The 9185-nt window shown below is 34.7% G+C and overlaps 1 long non-coding RNA gene across 1 annotated transcript; it reads left to right on the top strand.

The window, feature by feature from the left end:
* The first annotated feature begins 2722 nt into the window (after positions 1 to 2722).
* Positions 2723 to 4435, top strand: LOC108949091 (uncharacterized). Its single transcript, XR_001973870.3, has 4 exons — positions 2723 to 2857; positions 2943 to 3068; positions 3173 to 3599; positions 4250 to 4435. It is a non-coding gene; the product is annotated as an uncharacterized lncRNA (long non-coding RNA).
* The last annotated feature ends 4750 nt before the right edge of the window (positions 4436 to 9185 follow it).

The raw sequence follows: 9185 nt of genomic DNA, 5'->3' as shown, positions 1-9185 counted from the left end.
GGTCCGGGGGACTCAGGCCCACTCGGAAGGCGTAGGCTATAGCACATTAAAATATGGAAATCAAGCGGTATTCTAATATTTTGGCCGTAAAACACAAAACAACGAGGAACGGTCATGGAGGGCTAATGACTATGGTTCCTTAGGTCGCATTTAATGGCCCGAAAAAATTTTAGGCGATTCGGTTCTGGGGGGCTCAGGCCCACTCGAAAGGCGTGGGCTATAGCACACAAAAATATGGGAATCAGGTGAAATTCTAGTTTTTTGGCCGTAAAGCACAAAAAATGAGGAATGGTCATGACGAGGCGGTGACTATGGTTCCTTAAGTCGTATTTGATGGCCCAAAAATATTTAGACGATCTGGGTCCGGGGGGCCTGCCCACTCGGAAGGCGTGGGCTATAGCATACGAAAATATGGGAATCGTGCGGAATTCTTTTTTTTTTTACCGTAAAATGCAAAAAAAGAGGAACGGTCAAAGAGGGGTGGTGACTATGGTTCCTTAGGTCATATTTGATGGTCCGGAAAAGTTTAGGCGATCCGGTTCCGTGGTGCACCGGACCACTCGAAAGGCGTGGGCTATAGCACACGAAAAAATGGGAATTAGACGGAATTCTAGTTTTTTGGCCGTAAAACGCAAGAAATGAGGAACGGTTATGGCGGGGCGGTGACTATGGTTTCTTAGGTCATATTTGATGGCACGAAAATATTTTAGGCAATCCGGGTCCGGAGGGCCCGGGCCCACTCGAAAGGCGTGGGCTATAACACACGAAAATAGGAGAATCAGGCAAAATACTTCTTTTTTGGCCGTAAAATGCAAAAAAAAAGAAGAACGGTCAAGGAAGGGGGACGACTATGGTTCCTTAGCTCATATTTGATAGCCCCAAAAAATTTTAGGTAATCGGGGTCCGGGGCTCGGACCCACTTGGAGGCGTGGGTTATAGCACATGAAAATATGGGAATCGAGCGAAATTCTAGTTTTTTGGCCGTAAAACGCAAAAACAATGAAGAACGGTCATGGCGGGGCGGTGACTATGGTTTCTTAGGTCATATCTGATGGCCCGAAAATATTTTAGGCGATCCGGGTTTGGGGAGACCGGGCCCACTCGGAAGGCGTGGTCTACATGAAAAAATATAGAAATCGGGCGGAATTCAAATATTTTTGCCGTAAAACGCAAAAAAAGGAGTAACGGTCATGGCAAGACAGTGACTACGGTTCCTTAGGTCGTATTTGATGGCCCGAAAAATTTTTAAGCGATCCAGGTCCGGGGGCCCGGGCCCATTCGGAAGGCGTGGGTTATAGCACACGAATATATGGGAATCGGGCGGAATTCATATTTTTTGGTCGTAAAACACAAAATAACGATGAAAGGTGATGGCGGGGCGATGACTATGGTTCCTTAGGTCGTATTTGATAGCATGGAAAAATTTTAAGCTATCCGATTTCGGGGGGGGACCCGCTCGGAAAGCGTGGGGTGCTAACGGTCATGGAAGGGCTGTGACTATGGTTCCTTAGGTTGTATTGGATGGCCCGAAAAAAGTTTAGGCTATCCGGGTCCATGGGACCTTGGCCCACTCGGAAGGCGTGGGCTATTGCACACAAAAATATAGGAATCGGGTGAAATTCTAGTTATTTGGCCGTAAAACGCAAAACAACGTAGAACGGTCATGGCGGGGCGATGATTATGGTTTCTTAGGTTGTATTTGTTGGCCCGAAAAAACTTTAGGTTATCCGGGTCAGAGGGGCCCGGGCCCACTCAAGGTGTGGGCTATAGCACACGAAAATATAGGAATCGGGAGGAATTCTAGTTATTTGGCCGTAAAACGCAAAAAAACGCGGAACGGTGATGGCAGAGAGGTGAATGTGGTTCCATAGGTCGTATTTGATGGCTCGAAAATAGTTTAGGCGATCAGGGTCAGGGGGTGACCGGTCCACTCGGAAGGTGTGGGCTATATCACACGAAAATATAGTAATCGGATGAAATTCTAGTTTTTTTACCGTAAAACCCAAAACAAGAGGAAAGGTCATGGCGGGGCGGTTCCTTAGGTCGTATTTGATGGCCCGAAAAAACTTTAGGCTATCACCGCGAGAGCCTTCATGATTTATTTTAAACAAAAAATATTTTTCCCGAAATAGTATCCCGCGTTTTAGCCATCCTTATCACACCGCATGACTTCTAGTAGTTTCCCCTACTAGCCACGCGTATCAAGCCATCCTTATCTCACCGCATACGTTTTAACACCCAAACCTTATACCACCGCATGCATATCAATATCACAATATATCACAATTTGCACCTCAAGTGCCCAAATATTTTAATTTGCCAAAATAAATCAACAATAATATTTTTTTTCACAATAAAGAGCTCACAGCTCCATCACAATGAGTACGAAAATCTCACCAAAATATTCGGGAATAAATAACTCAACAAAATAATATTTCAAAATTTTAATACGTTGCTTAAATTCCAAAAGAATGTTAGGCATTCCGGAGAGCCAGTGAGATAAAGCAAGTGGAGCTAAAAGTGAAGGAACGTTTTGAAGAAGTTTTCATAGTAATGTGATAGACAAAAATATTAGCAGGAGAATAAGAAGAAAGTAAATGAAGCATACGACTAGTTGAATTTTGGGTCATGACAGTTTATATGCATCATAATATTCACATGCCTCTTATGTTCCTTGGGTGCATATCTAAAGCTATAGTGTGCATGCATATTTTAAAAATACCATGAGAATCGAAATAAGTTGCTATTTGGTTGACTCATTTATTTGCAGAAAATGTCCGAAACCAATACTGAGAATCGAAATAAGTTGAAGTGTCCGCACACTACTGGCAGAACACCTTTTGCTCTAATTCGCGAGGTTTGATATTTTCTCTTCTTTTTTTTTATTAGGAACTTGCTAACTTTACATGGAAAGATTCTTATACTAGTTTTCATGTAACTAGGCAAAAAAGAAGAAAATCTCTGATACTTCGGATACTCTATCAAGTAAGGACATCTTTGTAGCTACAAGAAAAAGAAAATTTGACCGAGTATACAAAAGCTCATATGACAATGCGATTAGTAAAATTGTAAGAAATTTCTAATTTAAAGTTTGTCGTGATTATTTATTTGTTCTTAATTAATGATTCAATTTTATTTACTTAAACTCTTTTCTCTCGCGTTTGGTTTGTAGGCTGAAATGTAGAGACTACAATCAACTCAAGAAAGTGAAGATGGCTGTCATTCAGTTGACGCTTTTGCATCAGTCATGGGACCTGAACATCCAGGTCGCGTGAGATTGTATGGATGAGGGGTTACCAAGACTGTCTTAATAGGAAAAATAGGGAATCTTGGATCTTCTTCTGATGCTGCTGATGAGAGGATGCAGCAGAAAATGGAGGAAATGGAAGAGAGGATGCAACAAAGAATGCTAGAAAAGTTGAACAAACAAAAGGATGCTATGGAACAACATATTACAATGAACATTGTCGCACGACTTCAGCGTCTGAACCCAGAATTGCAACTTGATCCTGACATGCTAAGGTTCGTAGAAGCTTCCTCTGCACAACAAGTTGTTGTTCAACTAAACAATCGACCATCTGTTGGTAGTAACAATTAAGGTCAGTACTTACCAAATGTTATACATCTTCTTCTATTTCTTCTTCTTCTACCACTTCTCTCTGTCTCGCGCGCAAAGTCTAAATAGTTTTTTTTACTTTCTCTATGGCACTTAGTCACGCAAATGAAAAGAGAATACCTAACATTTGGAATAGTTGCCAAATGTATGGCCTGTGCCTTGTGGTATTTGGCACTTGATAGTGATATTTTTTGTGTTGTTGACTGCCTTGTTGGCTTATTAGTTGTTGCCATTAAGTTTATTTGTTGTGCTGCTCTTTATGTGTTGGCAGTGGTATTAAGTTTTTTGTTTGGCAAGTGTTTGGTTGGACTGCTGTAGTTTACTAGTTTATGATGTTTGGTATTAAGTGGCCTCTGTTTGATAGGTGTTTGGTTGGACTGTTGTAGTTTACTAGTTGTTATGCTGCTCTTTATGGTTTTTCAGTTTTGATTCTTAGGATTGAATTGTTTTCCATTAAAGAGATGATTGGTTTTTATTATGGATATAATCTAGTGAATTGGGTCTCTTTTTATGGTTGAATTTTTCATGTTTTTGACATTTTTTAGATTATGTTGAATTATATCAAATCCATTTTTGGTTTTGAAACGAGTAGTTCTCTTGAAGAGTAATGGCTTTATTTATCCTCTTTTGTAGGTGGAGTAAATCAAAAAATGAAAGAAGATGATGGAAGTGAAGAACTAGACCTTACTTGAGGTGAATTTTGAATTGCTATAGATGAATGTTCTATAGGAATCTTTTGTTATCAATATTTTTGAAACTTACTCTCTTGAAATGTATTAAACTTATGCATTTGGGATAGAACATTTGCTTTATGGATAATTTATATTATTAATAGTTTCATTTTATGATTTATTTAAATTTTAGTGTTATTATAATTTATTATATATATAAATATTTATTTATAACATGGGCTATATTTTTGTTTTAATTGAACTGTTACAATAGCCTACCAGAATCGTTGCAATAGGACACAAATGACGTTCCATTATACAATACTAACCGTTGCAATAGGTCCTATAAATCGTTCCAAAATGATCTATAAATTGTTCCAAGACAAATAAAACCGTTACGATAGCTTAAAGAAACCGTTGTTATATCCATACATAACCGTAACAAAAGCTTACATAAGTGTTGCATTAAATAATATGGTAACGGTTAAGAACCATTGCATACACAATATAGTAACGGTTTTAAACCGTTCCAATTAGAAAAAATAATCGTTCCAACAGAGAAAGGGAAAACCGTTGCGATAGACGTATCTATAACCACAGTGATACAAACCGTTGCAAGAACCGTTTCCATAGACCTATTGGCACGTGGGCTGATGGAACGGGCTGTAAATTGTTCCAATATTTCTATGGCAACGGTTATACAGTCTGTGGGAACGGTTTTTCATGCGTTACCGTAGGCTTATTTTTCAGTAGTAAACAAAGGATCAATAATACCAAAGTTAATACATAAATTATTTTCTCTAATATATCCTACCAAACAATTCCTTAGGAGTATTCTTTTACTTATATACTATTATCTTATTAATATTTGTAACATGCATTTTATATTTATTCTCATCATATAAAATTGGAGTTAATATGCATGAGTTTATATTAAAACCAAAGAGTGCTTAGTCGTACATATATCATTAATAAGATATGATTTTAGACACCTTCGTGTAGACTTCACTGGATAATACTAACCTCTGTGTTTATAATATGAAATATCGATCACATATTAAATGGGTTGTTGATTACAAATTCTGCTAAAATTTTGATTCAATTGACTGTATTTTCTACTTATACTAGTTACGATTAGCCCGGACTGTGCCGGGCCAAACAACTATAGTCAAAGGTAAAACTTTTATGTGGCGTCTAGTTTTATGTCACCCATTGAATTTATACCACTTTTAAAAAAATTTAACTGATACCCAATTTTTAGATAACTTGAGATACATACACTTTTCTCTTCTTCTCTACTGATGTTTTCTTCGTTCTTCTTTGTGCTTAGAGTTTCTTCTTCTTCGTAGTTGCAAAATGGGTATGTTAAATTTGTTGTTGATTCGACAAATTGATGATTGAGATTTGTTCTTTATAATATTTGAAAGTTATGTTTCAAATTTGAGCTTATTTGGAGTAGATTTGGGCATTTGATAGATTTGGTCTTTCCTTTTTTCTTAAACTATGTGCCCAATTAAATAGGTACATAAATTGAAACGGAAGAAGTAATTTTTATTCCCTCTGTCTCGTTTTATGTAACATATTTCTTTATTTAGTATGTTTTAAAAAAAATGATATCTTTTTATATTTAAGAATAATTTAAATTTAAAGTTTTTATTTTACTCTTAATAAAATAATTTCAGGCCATAGAAATATTTATAACATATTTTAGACCACAAATTTTAAATTTTTTAATTTCTTTCTTAAATAATATATACAGTCAAACATCATCATATAAATTGGAACGAAGGAATTAACATATTTATAAGGTGATATAAACAAAGTTAAATTTTTTGTTATTTGTGAATACGAAGAGTAAATTTACCTCGTTTGTACTTGCACATGCTATTTTACTATTTATAATATCGTGTTTTATTTGTTAAGGATTTATTAATTAAAATTAATTTTTTGTATATTTATTCACAATATAAGTAAGGTAAAGAGTAGTATGTACCTAAGAAAATTACTGGGAAGTGATTTAAACGAAAGTAACTCATGTGTCTGGTCCATTTGCGGGAACAATGATTTTGGTCAATCCTTCTTGCAAAATTAGGATGATAACATCACTTGTGGTTTAAATTGCAAATACAAATATTTTGTTTTTCCTTTTTTATTCTATAATTTTATATTACAAAGTTTAACATTTTTTAATTAATATCTAATGGCGTTGAATAATGACTTTTTCTTTTATGATTAAAGTTGGCTGAAAAACGGTTTAGCTATTATACTCTTCGTAAGATTTTACTCATATTCGATCATTTCTCATGGCAAATCACGTACCATAGTTACTATTTTTTAAAATTAAAGTACGCCAAAGTGAATAGCGGCCTTGTGGGCGCAGAGGTGTGGTTAATAATTGTGGGGACATAGGTGAGCTGCATTCTATATTACGATCCGCAACTAACAGAATCTCCTTCAGAGTTATTATATTCCTCCTGTCTAATTTGTATTCTAGACAGATGCTGTATTTTATTTTTAATTCCCTAATAAATGCTCATGCACTTGTGACACCGGGTTTTGGGAATGGTTGTGAATTGTTTAGAAATTTAGCTGCAAAAATATTTATCATTCATTGTATGAGTTTTATCTTTACAATTTCATTGAAGAAATGTATTTTTTTTTATTTCAAAAATACTAAAATGGGTAATTAAGTTAATTGATTATGGTTGGCTTGCCTGACAGTGGTGTCCGGTGCCATCACGACCTTTTTTTTTTTTGGATTTTGGGTCGTGACAAATGCTCTCTGTTGGGATTATGAGTATATCTACTCAGTCTACACACATCATAGGCTATATCAGGCCTTGTAAAATTCATTAAATGCACCCGACTCCCAATAATCTGCGCATATTTAGACTGAGCAACTGGGTCACCATTATTCTTTTTCAACTGAGAGTTAGCATCAAAAGGAGTGCTCACAGATGCGACATTACAATATTCAAACTTTTTAAAAAGTCTCTCAACATAATGTTCTTGTGACAACATTATTCCATCTTCACTCCTTATAACTTTAACTCCCAATATTGTATTTACTTCACCCAAATCTTTCATATCAAAATTAGCAGACAAAAATAATTTAGTACTTTGCACAATATTTAAACTTGTACTAAATATAAGCATGTCATCAATATATAGACATATTATCACATAATCATTGCTTACCGCTTTAGTATAAACACATTTATCCACCTCAACTGATGAAAAATAGTCTCTTAGTAAGACTTGTTCAAATTTCTCATACCACTGCTTAGGAGCTTGTTTAAGGCCATAAAGAGATTTAATTAATTTACAAACTTTATTTTCTTGTCCAGGAAAGACACAACCTTCAGGTTGAACCATATAAATTTCTTCTTCTAAATCACCATTTAGAAAAGCAGTTTTGACATTCATTTGGTGGATAAAAAGCATACGGATTGAAGCTAAGGCAATTAAAACTCGAATAGAAGAAATTCTAGTCACTGGTGCAAATGTATCAAAATAATCTATATTTTATTTTTTGAGAAAATTCTTTTGCTACTAACCGACCTTTATATTTATCTAAAGATCCATCAGGCTTAAATTTCTTTTTGAAAATTCATTTACAACCAATAAGCTTTGCACCAAGAGGTAAATCAATTAAAATTTATGTGTTATTTTTTAAAATAGAATCGATTTTAACTTTTATTGCCTATTTCAAATATTTAGCATCTGAAGAATATATAGCTTCAAAATAATTTGATGGTTCATTATCGACAAGAAAAAATTGAAAATCATTTTCATAAGAAAAATATTCTATCCTAGGCCTTTTGCTCCTTTTCAGTTCCTCATTAGAGGTAATTTCACTATTTGTTTTAACAGATGTATGAGAAATTTTATCAGACAATGGATAAATATATTCAAAGAACTCAGCATTCTTTGTCTCAATTATAGTATTGTAATCAAGCACATCACTTTTTAAAACAAGAAATCTATATGCAGTACTAAGTTCAGCATATCCAATAAGCATACAATCAGAAGTTTTGGAACCTATTTTTCTCTTTTTAGGTTTAGGCAAAAGAACTTTAGCAAGGCACCCCTACATTTTTAAATATTTCAAGTTAGGTTTATACCCCCTCCACAATTCATACGGAGTTTTTCCAGTTCTTCTATGTGATATTCAATTTTGCAAGTGACAAGCAGATAATATAGCTTCACCCCACAAATTATCAGGAGCATTAGAACTAACTAACATAGAGTTCATCATCTCTTTCATTGTTCTATTTTTTCTTTCAGCTACTCCATTTGACTCGGGTAAATAAGGCGGAGTTACTTCATGAATAATTCCATTCGTTTCACAAAAATCATTTAAAGAAAAATATTCTCCACCTCTATCAGATCTAATTCTCTTGATTCTTCTACTAAGTTGATTTTCAACCTCAGTTTTATAAGAAATAAAAGCATTAAAGGCATCATCTTTATTTATAATCAAATACAACTTAGTATATCTAGAAAAATCATCAATAAAAGTCATATAATATCTTTTACCACCTCTAGTCATAGTCTGCTTCAAATCACCTAAATCAGTGTGAATTAAAGATAACAATTCAGTTTCTCTATTTACAGAAAAATAAGTCTTTCTAGTACTTTTAGCTTCAGCACATATTTCACATTTGTCAATATTATTTGAGTCTAAACCAGATATTAATCCTAGTGACTGCATTTTCTTTATATACGCGACATTAGCATGTCCTAGTCTAGCATGCCACAACGAAATTGACTCAACCATATAAGCAAAGGAAGATGCATTTTCATTACTAGTATCATAAATATTAAGCATAAATAAACCATGGTTACAATATCCATTGCCCACAAAAAAATTATTTTTGGTCAATACGACTTCATTA

The sequence above is a fragment of the Nicotiana tomentosiformis genome, chromosome 2 (assembly GCF_000390325.3).
Source record: "Nicotiana tomentosiformis chromosome 2, ASM39032v3, whole genome shotgun sequence".
Taxonomy (NCBI): domain Eukaryota; kingdom Viridiplantae; phylum Streptophyta; class Magnoliopsida; order Solanales; family Solanaceae; genus Nicotiana; species Nicotiana tomentosiformis.
This window is presented reverse-complemented; position numbering and strand designations above follow the sequence as displayed.